The sequence below is a fragment of the Ctenocephalides felis genome, unplaced genomic scaffold (genome assembly GCF_003426905.1).
Source record: "Ctenocephalides felis isolate EL2017-DRISC unplaced genomic scaffold, ASM342690v1 CF-g0.4_SCAFFOLD_01170, whole genome shotgun sequence".
Taxonomy (NCBI): domain Eukaryota; kingdom Metazoa; phylum Arthropoda; class Insecta; order Siphonaptera; family Pulicidae; genus Ctenocephalides; species Ctenocephalides felis.
This window is the reverse complement of record NW_020537324.1, coordinates 61171734-61189270: the sequence shown is the minus strand read 5'-3', so window position 1 is coordinate 61189270 and position 17537 is coordinate 61171734.

The window sequence follows — 17537 nt, the reverse complement described above, 5'->3', positions numbered from 1 at the left end:
TTTGTTTTTTGTATTATATTGTCTAATAATTCATTTGTAAAATATAAAGTAAAATAATCTATTGGATATCTTATATTGCTTGTTATTTGTAGTCGAGGTGTTTGTTGATGTATGTCGAACTCGATTATTGAAGGAGAATCGGCACATTCGCTAATGTCTTTCCGCTCTTCATTTAATTTGTCTAACGTTTTCTTCTTTTTGTTGGTTGGATAATATATTCATCATATTCATCACTATCTTCGGTGCGAATAGTAAGTTCGTAAAATTTGTCTGTATGAATGTCTATTTGTGATGCAAAATGAGTCACTGTTTATAAAATAGCCTGTGCCTCACAAAGTATATTTGTCCACTAAGGTGGACAGTCGTCCCCAAAGTGTTAACTATTTAATTCTAACCCATTCAATTTTGTGTACACATAATGCATGGGTAACCTAATAGTACTTATTGCTACTCTTCGTCTAATTTGAACCTCGATCCTAATACGTGTCACAAAACAAAATTAAGTGCAAGCGAAAATGCTAAATTTTGACACTGCTCCTTAATAGATTACCCCCTTTCTTTCCTTATTGTTACTAAATGAATTTGGTGGGTGCTTTATTATTGGTTTTTTGCCAATATTATTTTATTCCGCGACAAAGGGCTTTTGTGTGTCGTGCATCGTTTGTAGTGCACATATAGTGTTTGCAAACAAATAGAGAAAATTGCTCATCAATGCAATGTTCTTATTTGCATACAATATTGGATCGGTGCCAAATTTCAATTACACAAGAAAACAAAACCCCGAAAGCAAACAAAAAATGCAACGCCGAACGTTCGGCGTACATGAGCGCCGCGCGACGCATAATGCACACACAAACGCAACGCATCATATAAATTACAATCATCAGTCGTTTTTCATTAAACTCTTTTAATGGAATTTTTTCCATTAAAAAGAATGCAATAAAAGGAATTATCCGTACAGTATAAAAAAACTCAATAATTCAAAACATAATAAAATTTATTGGAGCTTCGAAATACGAGTTATGCATGCACAAAAAGAATTAAATCGTATTCGGATCAATCAATTTTTTAAAACGCTTCATAGTTATATTTTTCTGTTTTAAAATATTTAACAAAAAATATCTCATTTTGTTTCAAATATTTCAATTTGGGATTAAAAATAATTAGTTTTTTATAATTATTTTAAATATTCCTCTCTATATAATTGCTCCGTATCGTTATTCAACGAAAATCGTAATTAAAAAAGTTCATTTATTTTCGGTGTATTTGCAATTATATATTCATTTGCAATAGTTTTAATTAAAATTTATTTGGAAACTTCTATAGGTATAGATTTTTATGACGTGTTATATTTTATGTTCGAATTAACACACTGAAAAATCTGGAATTTATTGTAAATAAATATGAACATCTTTTCTTCCAAGCATTATTTTACGCGTAAATTGTGATGTCTTTTGTAAAATGATATTACTATTCAGTCTTTCCAAATAACTAAAATGCAAATCGATTCATATATTAAATCTGTATTTAGTTGGAATTCTGCACAAGAAACGGTTCAGACTTCGATTTATTTATCACTTGTGCATATTTTTCTCACTAATATATCAGGAAAGTAATACAAATAATATTAATTTAAAATATAGAGGAGCTAAAGAATTGCTGTATCAGTTGTATTTTTAAATTACTAATATCTTTAGATCCACAGATTATATTGTTTCTACGAAATAAAGATAAGTTGTTACTGTAATTATTCCATAATTGATACAAATGAATAATATGTCTCCTATAATATTCATTTTGTATCATAAATCAACGTAAACTACAAATAAAATTATTCATAAAACAAATAAAAGATATATTGTCTCCTGTAACATAATTTACATGTGCTCACTTGAATCTCTATCTTATTCACTTGAATTTGTATATAATTTTTGTATGTTATATAATTAGCCCCAAGGTTTTGTTTCAACCAGTCCCAGGTGTGTTTTTTACGTTAATCAAGATAACTACGTTTACAATATAGCATAAATTGTTACAAATTATTATAGTATAGGAGCCAGCAACGTTTTCGAGCAAGCATTTTAGTCAGGCTGGTTTTTTGGTATGTGGTCCTTGGTGCTCTCTCGGTTAGGGTATGGGCCGTCTGGCAGCTGGAAGTGGTTGCGTTAATTAGTGCGCAGCCAATTTGTACAGCGCGATTTCAAAATTTTGAAAGCATTTTAGTCAGCCCAATTTTCGTTTTTTTGACTTCGAATAGGTTCACCAGACTCAAATTTTTTGTTGCCAGACATTTTGGGCGCTGCTAAATATGTGCCAGACGCCAATTTATTTATTAATTTTTTTAAAAATTCAAATCATTTTAGTCCGTCTGAAATTTTAGTATTATGTTCGTTAAGGGTAAAAACACGTAAAATTAATTTGCCAGACGTTTCTGCGGTTGTTAACCATGTCTGGCAAGGAAAAATGTCTGGCAATATGATACTAGTTTATAGCATTTTAGTCAGTCCAATTTTCATTTTTTGACTTGATATTTGATTTGATAACTTGAATAAGTTATCCAGATTCACATTTTTGTTGCCAGACATTTTGGGCGCTGCTAAATATGTGCCAGACGCCAATTTATTTATTAATTTTTTTAAAAATTCAAATCATTTTAGTCCGTCTGAAATTTTAGTATTATGTTCGTTAAGGGTAAAAACACGTAAAATTAATTTGCCAGACGTTTCTGCGGTTGTTAACCATGTCTGGCAACGAAAAAAGTCTGGCAATATGATACTAGTAGACAGAGTGAGACAATCGCTAAATACATTGGCGCGAATGAAACAAAAAAACTATTATACTCGTAAGAGCGCTATTTAAAGTTAGTGCAATTTCAATAACATTTTCATAAAACAAATAAAATAAAGTTAAATAAAGACCTAATTAGAAAAAACAAAGAAATTGCATCATATTAGTCAATTTTTTAATTTTACAAGCTGTAAAAAATATGTTAATGATTCTAAAATATTGCTGTTAATATTTTAAAAAATTTGACTCGACAGTGGTTAAGTAACATCGTCAATTTCCTAAGAATATCATATATTTTAAGTTTTGCAATGAGAACTGACAATAATCATTTTGCTGTACGCAATTTTTTTTTATCACTAAGTTAACTGAGTCGAAAAGTCGACTTCATTTTACATGATACATGTAATATGTAATATTATTGGTACATGTACATATTACATGGTTTTAGCAGCAACTAATTGTAACACATACTTAATACTGATAATACTAGTTTTGCTACCTTACCAGTTCGAGCTACCCCTAGAATAGAATCTTAAAATTCTAGTATATATATAATATATATTTATATGTATAGCAAACATTCTCCGCCCTTTTTTTTTCAGCTTTTAGCTGTAAATTGAGCACTGTTTTTTAAAAATCGAAGTGTATTTAATAATTCAAAAGTTCAAATGGGTTCATTTTAGACCAATATGTATCACTATATAATGATAGTCATTCGACCTAGGTCTCTTAAATCAAGATTATAATTGGGAATATCGTTTTTTTAACAACGAATAAAAACGTCTATTATACAGATTTATTCGTCTTATGGCTTAATATGATAACTGTTCAAGCACTTTGGATGTTGTAACACGCCTCGCATTCATTTATACATAATTATTTCGATTAATTCCTTCAAAACAATCAGGTATGCGAACCTCCCACACTGGGACAATAATACTACAATGTGATATATCAAAAGACTCGTTAAACTCATCTATCCAAAACAAATCAATGGATTTTTATTTTTCACTCATAATTCACCTTCGATGATGTATTATAAAGGCTGCATATTATGAGAATTTTTTAACTTTCCAGATGGCAATTTGTAAGAAACGGTGATTCTAAAGAAAAATGGTATAAACACAATTTTGCAGAGAAGTTTATAACTTATTAGAAGTTACTTGATTTTTCTTATGGTTTTCTGCCTAGTAAACATATAGCGCTCTTACGAGTATAATAGTTTTTTGTTTCATTCGCGCCAATGTATTTAGCGATTGTCTCACTCTGTCTACTAGTATCATATTGCCAGACTTTTTTCGTTGCCAGACATGCTTAACAACCGCAGAAACGTCTGGCAAATTAATTTTATGTTTCTTGACCCTTAATGAACATAATATTAGAATTACAGACGGACTAAAATGATTTGAAATTTAAAAAAAATTAATGAATACATTGGCGTCTTGCACATATTTGGCAGCGCCCAAAATGTCTGGCAACAAAAATGTGAATCTGGATAACTTATTCAAGTTATCAAATCAAATATCAAGTCAAAAAATGAAAATTGGACTGACTAAAATGCTATAAACTAGTATCATATTGCCAGACATTTTTGCTTGCCAGACATGGTTAACAACCGCAGAAACGTCTGGCAAATTAATTTTACGTGTTTTTACCCTTAACGAACATAATACTAAAATTTCAGACGGACTAAAATGATTTGAATTTTTAAAAAAATTAATAAATAAATTGGCGTCTGGCACATATTTAGCAGCGCCCAAAATGTCTGGCAACAAAAATGTGAATCTGGATAACTTATTCAAGTTATCAAATCAAATATCAAGTCAAAAAATGAAAATTGGACTGACTAAAATGCTATAAACTAGTATCATATTGCCAGACATTTTTCCTTGCCAGACATGGTTAACAACCGCAGAAACGTCTGGCAAATTAATTTTACGTGTTTTTACCCTTAACGAACATAATACTAAAATTTCAGACGGACTAAAATGATTTGAATTTTTAAAAAAATTAATAAATAAATTGGCGTCTGGCACATATTTAGCAGCGCCCAAAATGTCTGGCAACAAAAAATTTGAGTCTGGTGAACCTATTCGAAGTCAAAAAAACGAAAATTGGGCTGACTAAAATGCTTTCAAAATTTTGAAATCGCGCTGTACAAATTGGCTGCGCACTAATTAACGCAACCACTTCCAGCTGCCAGACGGCCCATACCCTAACCGAGAGAGCACCAAGGACCACATACCAAAAAACCAGCCTGACTAAAATGCTTGCTCGAAAACGTTGCTGGCTCCCGTACTATTAGATATGGATAAATTTCATACAAAATAAGATATAAAATTTTGAAGTTAGTCGATAATGATAAATGCAAACTAAAATTTTATAATATAGAGTAGGCGCTGTATGGAATCGAGTATGCATAATATGAGGACCGCCAACTCTCTTCAGATTCTTTTATCTGAGATGCCAAATAAAGAGAAAACCCATGTTGCCCAGCTTCGGCGTTGGTCGAATTTTCCTGTACCTGTCTTTTTATTTTACCCATTCCTCCATGCGTCGTTGCGTTCGACGTAGCCAGTATAAAACTTATAATGTTTTACTTTTATTCGTATTTACATCATATAATATAATATATTATTTAGGTTTACTGATATATTATTGTTTTATTTAAAAAAATTATTGGACATCTCCAATCAAGATAAACAAATATTTTAATATCATTTAAGATCTTATTCTAAAAGGCCTGTTACTAGTCATCTACGCTTACTTTTATTGGACGAGCAATGATTGCTTAGGATTTGGCCAATGGGCTTCTATTGACCACAGTTATCTGAGTTGTGGATCACATAAATTACGTTGTTAGGAAATAAGTGCTCCGTACCGGCCGATGCTGACGATACGGATGGAAAACGGGTTCGAACCGATGCAATTTTTCTTATAATGCACTGTTTCACGGACCATATATTTTGTAGATACGCCGCGTACATAATGCTAACATCTAAATTCTTAGTAAAGTCTTTTCTTGGCAGTGATCTTGGATGGAACAGATGCTAATGGATAATTGGATATAATTAGCATACTGCTCTCGGTGCATTTGCTACAGCTTCTTGGAATAGATGTGTTCCAATGGCAATAATCTATTTGATACAATTTAATAAATATTTGATAACTAACGAAAAGTAGAAAAATCTGTCAAAATATTTTTTTTTCAAATAAGTGACACGTTTTCCTATTTGTATTTTTATTTATTCATTTATCGTAATGGATGCTCAATTCTTCGATGATAGTGAAATGCATATATATTTCACAATAAATTGGTGACTTGGATGGTAAAGCATTAATAATGTTAAATAACTTTTGAAAAACAAGTAATAGTCCACCTTGCATACTTCGTATTGTTTTTGATATACTATATGCAAATGTGTCATTTTTTTATAAAAGAATGGTATTACTATGCATAATGAAATATTTGTTTTTTTGTGTCTTATCAACATTTAAAGTTTTAATACTATGAACAAAACAAATCTATAGCATGATTGTTATTTTCCTTTTTGATGTAATTTTTATGCAGACCATAGTTTATAATATAACTGCTTGTGAATATTTTAAAATTTGCATGCACAAAACAATAAATCAGTTTATTTTCAATCTTATTTCCTTTATGGAAAATTAAGGCGCGATACAACAATGCTAGTATGTAAAATTGAAACCTTTTTTCATTCGATGCTATTTATCTATTCTACTGAACAATCGTTCCCAGCATTGGCATCAGTATAAAATTCAGATCTCTCACAAAGGTGCATCACAAAAAGCTTGACGTTTATACAAATTCAACATTTTATTTACGTAGGCACATGTGCAAACATTTTATACGATTTAATAGTCGAACGAAATTGCAAATTCACGGACGTGCGTTTCCGATACAGCAAAAGGAAGGCGACTTGGCAGCGGATGCGTATTGGATCAGCATCCACCCATCTGCATTGAACTGAACCCATTCTGAACCCATTCTGAACCAATTCTGAGCCCACTCCGCGCCCGTCCCCTATCCATCACTTTGTAAGCTTTTTCGGTTGAGTTAGCATCTCTGGACAACATGAAGCTCCCGGGCTTTGTGCGATTTCTATAGCGTACATTTTATGAAACGAAGTTTTTCAGACTTTTTGCCGTCGATGTTGATAATAAACAACTTGTCGTACACCATGTTTTTTAACAAACGTGTAATAAAAATATCTAAATTATTGATCCCGTATAATCAATTTTTTACAAATAAAAAAGGAAAAAATCTATCAAGTTTAAAAATCGCGTTTAATCATTTTTAATGATAATATAATACAACTTATTGTGAAGTAAATGTTTTCGAGAGAGATTTCATAAATAAAATATTTTATGCATTGAAGCTTTCTAATTCTAAATATGAGATCAGGTTGTGGCATATGTAAATAATATATAAAAATCACAGTGTTTAACATTAATGAACAGTAAATTAAATCACCTGAACACTAATACATACACAGAAGCAACAATGAAAAATTTAAATAATATTTAACTAAAATTAATTGGGGTTAATTAAGTTAGATTACCAATAATAACTTCCCGTAGGATAGTTAAAATAATCGCAAAAAATTGAAGATGATATTTTTTGCATACATTCACGTTTCACAATGCCAAGTTTTGAGAGTACAAAGCATCTGATTCAAATGATCCAAACAATATTTCAATTGACTTGACGGAATGCAAAATTATTTACATTTTTGCGAATTCTTAATTGAAAGGAAAAATGTTAAAAAATTTGCATTTGGTGATCTGAAATGATCTCTACAAATCATTAATATTGATTCATATACATGCAGAAATATTGATACACAGGTGACAGTTAGACAAGAAGGCAAATAAAAAGGTAGATAGGTTGACAGTTTAAGGTTGACAAGTGGATAGGTGAAAAGGAAGACAGGTAGACATATATACATTTAGACATGTAGGCAGACAGAAAGTAGAAAAGTTTACAAGTAGGCAGATCGATTAAATAGGTAGCCAAGTAAACAAGTAAACTGGTGGACAGTTTAGACAGGAAGATCATATAATTCAAAAATTTATAGATTAAATCGATTATTTATGCATGTTTGGAAGTTTATGCAAATCGCCTTAAGGCAAAATGCCGCTTGCACCTAGTTAACTTCTCGTAGGGTAAGTTATAGTAATTGCAAAAAATCGAAAATGAATATTGTTGCATATCTTCACCTTTTGAAAGTTCACCTTTTCTGAATATGTTGGCATACCTTAGAAAAAATTTATGTGTGCGTAGGTATGTGTGAATGTTTGGATACAAATTTTTGTCCACGATTTTGGGCGCACCGATTTGAATGATTAAAAAAACATTCCATTCCTATTAATGAGAAGACGTGCTGATTAGTTTTTGGTGAAGACAGGTCCAGCCGTTTCTAAAATACGGGGCAAAAAGTGCCAAAAACGGTAATTTTTGAGAAAACATTTGAATGATTTAAAAAACATTTTACTTCTATTGACAAAATAAAGAATTAATGAAATTCTTGGTAGGGCAGGTCTAGCGGTTTCGGAAAAACAGAAAAAAAAAAATAAAAAAACAAAATATATTTGGCGGTCAAAAATGATCATTAGACATATGCACATCAAATTATCAGATATTTGATAAATTTTTTAAAAATGAGTACTAATTTTGTTACAATTACAATTGTTATGTCCGTACCAAGTTTGTTCATTTTTAAAGTTAACTAATACGGTTCAAGCAAATTTCAACATTTTCAGATTTTTTTTCCAAAATATACAAAGTTTTATACTTAAAATATGAATTCTAAATTTACAATTTAGTTTGAAAATAGTAAATAATAAATAGTAAGAAATATATCCTCAGATGGATTTATTCGGTACCTCTTGCTAATGTAAACTTTCTCAAGTGTTTTGGGCGATAAGATCGTCATTGTATATTTTATGAACGATAAAATATAGATTGATTATAATTATCTATTTGAAAATGTTTAAAATAATTATTATTAATAATTGATCAATATTTATTGAGTACTGTTTTTTCCCTCGAGTATTTAATTCTGGTACGGAAAGTTCTAGTAATTTGTCTTAAGGCACGATGCCATGCACCACTAGTTTTTTTTTTATTTTGACACTTATATGTATCAATATATGTTTGTTGATATAGATAGAAATATAATTTTTTAAGTGCCGACTTTGTGAATATAGATTTTTCGTCGACGTCAATATTAATATATTTACAGAGAAAACTGTTTCCTTTTGATGCATGTGGCCAGTAATCTCATAGAGTAAATATTTGAAAATATAGCGTAATATATCTAGATAATAGTTCCTATTACATTTAGGACTTGAAGCATGCAAGCCTCGCTCCGTAGTTCAACGTTCCATTCCCTCATCGCGGCGTACGATATGAAAACATTCCGGAAGCAACATTGTCAATATCGGACGCGGCCCGGCTGCCGCTGCCGCTCTCTTCTTGTTTTTTCAACGTCGATGGAAAAATAATATTTTCGCAAGTTTTCAAAACAGATTAAAAAAACACTCTACGGCGAACAGAAACGCTCGCGTTCCTGACGCGATTGCGAAAGCTCGCGCGGGACGTAGGCAAGCGTGACTTGACGCTATAGTGAAAAACTGCGGAAGCGTCATGACGAAAACCGCTCGAGCGGCATTGCTAAGCTAAGCGTTCCTTAAACATTGATTTGATATACGATTATTAACGATTTATTTATTTCCAACGTCATCGATATTCAGGTAAGTTTTTTTTATTTAATTACAAACTCTGTTTTTAACCTACATTTGAAGATGCTTAGACGAACTATTATATTTCAATAGATTGGAAAAAAATTCATGATTATGTTTTGACTATGCATAGAAATTCTATGATATATAATAATTTGCAAACATTTTTCTAAATCAAAAACGGGATGGCAATTTTTAGTTATGCTAATCCGGGAGGGGGGTATATAACAACAATTTTTTTATATAAATCTTTTTTTATATAAGAATTGCAGACTTTTAGTAAGAACTTTATTATTAGATCATATGCAATACTTTTTTATCTATAATATTATATCTTATATCGATCTATGTATATGTTTTTCGCGCTTTTGAGACCTGTATAATATTCTATTCAATTTTATTCATAAATAATTTGAAAAAATTAGCACTTGTACGTCACCTTAATAGAATGCAATATAGTATAATGATATTTTATTCTTCATAAATCTGATGCTGTTTTATATAATAATAATAAATGATAGACTTCCCGAAGGCAGGTCCATGGTGTGAGAACACCACAAATCAATAATTCCCCTTTCTTTCTTTGTTTATTATTTCAATTACGATTTCATTAACGTTATTTACTTTTTTATACATTTTATGCCATATTCGTTCAAAGCCACTGCACCCATGATCTCTGGTCCTGTATTTCAGCTTTCAGGTCCCTGTATTTTTTTTTCGGGTAAGTTATCAATCATCTAAATTCTTCTTCTTTCCAATCCTTTTAGCCCTTATATTTTACTTTCGACGACGTTGTGCAGTAGACGTCCTTTTTGCAGAATGAGTCCGATCAAGTTTCCTTTTATTTCAAGGATTGTGCTCAGTCAAGTTCTTTCTTTGCACTTTATTAATTGTTATCTTATCTATCCATTTTATTTTCTCCATTCTATGGAGAATTTCAAAAATTTTCCAGGTAGTTTTTGTCGGCCTTTATTAGAGTCCGTGTCTCTGATCTTTAATCCGTACTTCTATATATTAAGGTGATCATATTTTTTAAGTCAAAACCGGGACGGTAATTTTTAGTTGTGGCTATTCGGGACAGTACAGGGGGAGGAGGAGCATGCAACAAAACTTATTTTTTCTAAAATAACAAATACTATTTGTAAATGCAATAAAAACCAATTTGTTTTAAATGAACCAATTTTTTTAAATCAGAATTAATGACTTTTAGTAAGAACTTTATTATTCGATTATATGCTATATCTTACATTTTTCGTTTTTAATCTTTTTATAATACTTTGTTTCTATACAATTGACTTTTTCGACAGCAGTCAAAAAATTTTCATGAGTTTTGTTATTGTTCGTCAAAATTATTAATGCAGAGGCTATTTCAAACCGCCTTCAGATTTTTATATTCGGCAATTTTTTCATTCATAACGTATTGTTTCATATGAGCATACTCTTTGCACATAACATTTTCAGATATTCAATGCGATAGATATAATTTTATTATCAAATTAGAGCAAAAATTCAATTTAAGTCTATACTTTATGAAAACCCGGGACAATCCGGTACAAACAATGCTTTTAAGAAAAACCGGGACACAAGGTGGAAATCCGGGGCTGTCTCGGCTTATATATATATATAGCAATATTCATGTCATTCTAAAGAGAAGATTTTAGAGAAATCTAATTATTGTAAATGAATTTTACATTCATTTACATTTAACAAATCACCGATAACATTTCCCAAATTGTTGAAAATTTTGAAGAATCCTTATGTTTTTTGGGTGGAAATCCGGGGCTGTCTCGGCTTATATATATAGCAACATTCATATCATTCTAAAGAGAAAATTTTAGAGAAATCTAATTATTGTAAATGAATTCTACATTTGTTTACATTTAACAAATCACCAATAACATTTCCCAAATTGTTGAACATTTTGAAGAATCATTATGCTTTTTATCAACTCTTGACTTTGATATTAAATTAGAACTTCATTAAAGAAATTGAAAGTAAATATTGAAAAAGAAAAAATATGTTCTACACTTTACTTTTTGTATTCGAATTAAGCTGCTATTTGGTATATTTTTCAAATGCCTGGTATTTATGATTCCATCCCTAATAACTTTATCCAATTTTTATCATGAAACTCTCAAATTATAATGTAAGACACAATAAATACCTCATTTGCGTTGTCTATCTGGATGTGTACAACGATACACGTAATATATAAAACAATTTGTCTTTATTGCCGTACCTGACGAATGGTAAGCCATAAATTCATGTGTTCAAATAACGATGGAGCCGCAACGCAACATGTTGTTAACTTTTATATACCCATCTTGTATCTAATCGCACTTGACTACGAAACTATTTCAGATCAGGGTATGATATAGGTTCATTAGCAGGATACAAATGTGAGATGTTAACAGATTTTATTGCCTAAATAATCTTCAATAGATAACATAATTGTTTATCGAAGTAAATTATATAATAATCTATCCACACGATCAATACTTCTTTTACCTTTATAAATATGGGTATAAACTTTTACTTTTATAAATATAGGTTTTAAATAAAATTTGTATTTATATATGGCATAAAAATTTAGCATACATAATTATAGTTGTTCCTAATAGTTGTTATTACTTGCTTTATTAGATATTACTCCCAGACTTCATTATGTTGGTGTTGCAGGTGTTGCTTGTAAAATTTTTTCTGTATAATTATAAAGCAATTGAAAAGTGCGTTCTGTAGCTAAAATTATGGACCGGAATACAATTGTTTTGTAGTAGGTAAATGCTTTTGCAAAATGTGATTACTCCATCGGTGAGCCAAACGATTCAAACAAGAATAGGATCATCGTACTTTAAATTCCTTGTAAGGTCGTCATTACTCCCTAGAATATCAATTACAATAACGACTTCTTAAATTGTTCTCTTTAGCCAACGATCTGAATCAAATGATAATAAATCATCGCTCTCAACGATCTTTCACAACTGATCGATTGCAAAGGCAATAAATCCTATCGAATTAGTATTAACATTCCTTATATGTTTAGCAACGATCTAAAGACGAATTTAAAGGTGCATATAAATCAGGGTTTTACGATTTTTCGTTATTGACCATGAAAAGTTCGGATTTAATTGCATATTTATTTGTACTTAATAGTTTCAACTGGCGATTTATGGACATCATCCAAAATACGTGAGACATTTGTCAGGATTGCAAATTATATTTTTATATCTTGGAATGATAACTTTTGTCGCTCCGGCGACAAAATGCATACACATTCTGGAATTCGCAAGTAAAAAGGGTTAATTTTCAGTTTTTAATTGGTGATTAAAGTTTATATTACATTAAAAGATTTTTATGTTTAGAAGTTGTGAAATCAATGAGGAATATAATTAATATTGAAAAAATTGAATTTTAACAATTTATTAATTAACCTATCAAATATTGTATGCTTGGTGTTTTATAAGCGATGAATATTTGTCTCTAATTATGGACGAACAGATAGGCCAAATACTAAATGTTTTTATTGAGGCTAATTGAATATAAAGCTCTAAAAATGTAAGATATAGGGGAAGTACGGATAACCTAGAATGATATTTTGTATATAATGATATTTATTCATTTATTGATATTATAATTAGTCCCAATGGGTTTTAATAATTTCAAATTTATTAACTACTAATGAAATAGTCTTTTAATTGTGTAGGAAAATATTTAACTAATTACAAAAACCGTTTTGTTTATATAGTATGGACAATATAGCATATATGGTAAAGATGTAATAGAATACTTAATTAGTAGTCCACAAATAAATAGTTTTATTGTTTTTGAGATATCTTTCAACGTAAAGACATACATCGTTTAACCAACCTACATCGGACTTATGGGAGGAAAAAGCTCTATGCTATAAATGCAAGTCTCTTTTTGGTTGATACTTTAGTCTATTTTTACAAGTAGTTAGAATAGAAATTAAACACCAACTAATTTTAAGTGAATTCAAATTTATTTTGTTTTTAGCCTTAAATGAATTACTTTGTAGTTCTTACAAAATAGTACTATGTCATTTTGTCCAAAAGTGAAGAAAGCAAGTAGATAATCAAAATTTCATAAAATGTCTGGATATTGCGATAAAATTGATCCAGTTCAGTAGTACTGGCATGAGTTCATTTATTACAATAGAAATAATTACAAATAACAATCAGCCAGTTTCCAAAAGCAGCCTCTAAAATACACTTTAGAAGGCGTTATACGTTTGACAATATTGTGACAATGACGAACAACATCTGACACCTGACAGTATTGTGGTTATGACTTTCTTCACGTTATACAGTCGCTAAGGTGAATAAAAAAAATAAATAAAAATGGTGCTAAGACTAACCAATTTTCAAATAAGGTCACTGTGCCATTTTGTCCATATATACCATTTTGTCCGTATTTCCACTCATACAAATTTTTATGATAAACATAATCAATTCAGAAAGTTTTATTGTAGTTTCTTCTGATAGTTCAGAACTTTCATAAGCAAATCTTCCTGTAAATATGTTTAATATGAGCATACTTCTTGTACCCATAGTGAAAAAATCTGCTACACACCCACCTATTACTCTACCTTCCTAGATCTCTCGAATAAATCTTAAAGCTCGTGGACGGATTCGCAGATACAGACCTACCTACCTACCTACCACAATACAGATATCTCAATGAAAATTCGAAAAATAAACAAATCGAAAAAAAGTCCTACACAATATCGCTATCGTAAATCTGCATGCGTTGCGCGCACCAAAACGAAACGGAACGGGGCCGCGGGCGTCTTTCGTCCAGATACGATATATTCAGTACCAGTGTATGCAAACAATTAGTTCGCGTACATATAGAATCGCATAATAAACAATAGCAAAGCACTAATAATAATCATCGCCAAACAAAAGAGGAGTATAATCTTGCTTGGCCGAACAATCAGATGACTCCGGGCGATTCATTGTGATGGGGGAATTTAGAATTTTTTTGTTGCCTCGGCCGGGATAAAACATTGTAAATCAATTACGGTGGCTATTGTGTTGGAACTGAAAGGATTACATTATATTGCGTACCTACAGACGTTTCCAGCGTCTCAGACACTAGCCTTCGTACAAGTGTACCAGGGAAAGAAAGCTTTCAGGAAGCGTCGGAATGACCGATGCTAATATATTAGTACATATATTCAAACAATAACAATTCATAGAATAATATATAGTCTTATTTGATAAAGATCATTATTCAAACCTTTCTCTAATTGGAATTGATGTATAAAATTCAAAATATTACTACTATATACAATTTTATTAAATAAGAGATGCTGTGTAATTATATGATTAGCAGAAAGTATACTTGATTGAATCCATGTCTATATAAAGCATCATTCTACAAAGAAGCTTAGTAAGACATAGAAAGGAGACCAATAACTCGTCGTAATAAGCGGACGTCATACAAAGCATTCTGAAAAAAAACCTATTCTATAATATATATGTACCTACTGTAAAGTACATTAGTAAAGTATGCTCTGGACAGGTCTATATACCGGACTATCAAAAATCTCGGGCTATCGGGCGGTAATCATAAAAACAACTAGTGGTGTATGGCATCGTGCCTTAAGGCAAATTGCTAGAACTTCCTGTATCGAAAATTGAATTTTTCGAAAAAAAATTGCAAAACTTTTGAAAAAATAGATTTTTCAGAAACTTTGGAATTTGATTTTTCTGAAAAATTAATTTTTTTTATCAGTAGGAATCGGATGTTTTTTGAATCATTCAAATTTGTATCTGTGCACACACACACACATTTTTTCTTTCGGGTATGCCAAAATGTTCAGAAACCATTTTCGTTTTTTTGCGATTATTATAACTTACCCTACGAGAAGTTAATTATGTTAATAAATAAACTGCAAAACTTAACTACAAAGTGGTAAAAAAACAGTCTTTAAAGTGGGTTGCAGTCATTAATACAAGGCAAAATTTTCTGACATAATTAGTTTTTCCTAAAAAGCTGCTTGGCTGCTTTTTCTCCTCCCCCAGTTACCGAAGATCTATAAGATACAATAGACAAAATCATTAGTATTCATTAAATGCAATTTTTTTCGATTTCCTACAACTACTTTCTTAAACAAAATATTATTAATTTCCCGTAGAGTATGTTATAGTAATGGATCCAAAATTTCAAAGTTTATATCAAAAATGAAAACGTTTGCATATCTTCACGTTTCAGAGATTTCTGATCATTTTGGCATACCTCAGAAAAAATAGATGCGTATGTGTATGTGTATGTGTGGGAACAATTTTTCTTCGACGATTTCGCGCGTATGGACGAACCGATTTCAAAAATTCAAAAAGCGATCGATTCCTGTTGATAGAGAGATGTGCTGATTAGGAAAGGCAGGTCCAGCTATTCCGGAGATACGGTGCAAAGAGTGCAGAAAATAGAGAGAATGGAGCATACGACTTGAATGATCCAAAAAACATTCTGCTTGTATTGGAAAAACAATTGATTATAGCAAAAAATTGTTTTTATTTCAAACTTTTTGTTTTCAGAAAAATTTTTAAAAAATTTTAATTTTCAAAAAATACTTTATGTAAATAATTTTAACTTTGTAATTTATTTTATATAATTCTTATAATTATTAGAAAAAGCTACAGTATTTATAATAATCCATTTGAAAACATTTAATAATCCTCGAATATTCCATTCCATCACGGTACGAGAAGTTCCAGCAATTTGCCTTAAGGCACGATGCCATACATCACTAGTTATTTATTATTTTTAATTCATACATTATTTAGTATACATTGACCCCCATTAAATAAATTAAATTGCATAATTTATTTATTCGTTTTTTTTCTAAATAGATAATTATTTAAAGACCGCCCACGCATATAATGGACGTAATGGAGCCTCAATACAAATTTCCAACTTGGCAATTCTTGCGCTGTGCAGACACGTAAACAACATTACCGCAAGTTGAAAACTTATCCAAGGAAACTTCATTTGTACATATTTGCTGATAGCGTGTAGAAATAATTGTATAATTGTTTCATTTCTCGAAACAATTTAAATTACTCGGTTATTTCATTGTATGCGTTTTTTTTATAGTGATATCATTGGATTGATGAATCTTGGAATTGTATATGCTTGTTTTTTTAAATTTTTAATTAATCTATATTTCTTATATTTTTATCTATTAAATAAGAATTTGTTCTTGATGAACTTCTGTTGATGATGGATCGTACATAGTACCAAAACGTCTGAATCATATTTAAAAAAAATGTTATATGTTATACATATACTTGTCATTCAATGTAGGCGTATTGTTTTTCTCAACTTACATAATGGATTTCCTCTCAAAAAAAGTTCTCTCAATTTCCCTTCTACAAGAAAGAATAATATAAGAAATAAAAACATTGCGACATCAGCATTGTCTGTCAGTTTTTGCATATTTGATATTCTCATGTAAAGAACAAACAAGTCGTATCTAAATTTATGTTTTTGAAATCTAATAATAAGAAAATTTTTAGATTCCATGAACTAAGATTTTGAAACATTGGTAAAGTAAGGTCATTAAATCGTTTTTTGAAGAACAAGTACTTAAAAATTCAACAATTATAAGTACTACTCATAATAATTATTGTTGTGTTATCAAATAATAAAATACTTGTATAAATAATAATTTCATTGAAAAGCATAGGAAAATAATTCAAAACAAAAATTCAAGCGGATAGTTCGATTCAAGCATAGATTATCTTCTTATATATAAAAATAGAGCTCTCGATCAAATGATTCGGTAAAACTCGAAAACGGCTAAACAGATTTGGTCAGTAGTCTTGAAAGATTTGTGCCAATCCAGAGATGGTCGGAAAGGTGAGATATTATTTCAAAATCGCGTAGAAACTTTACATTTTTAATTTGAAAATTTTTGTAGAAGCGTAATTTAAATAAAACAATGGACGGTGGCTATTACA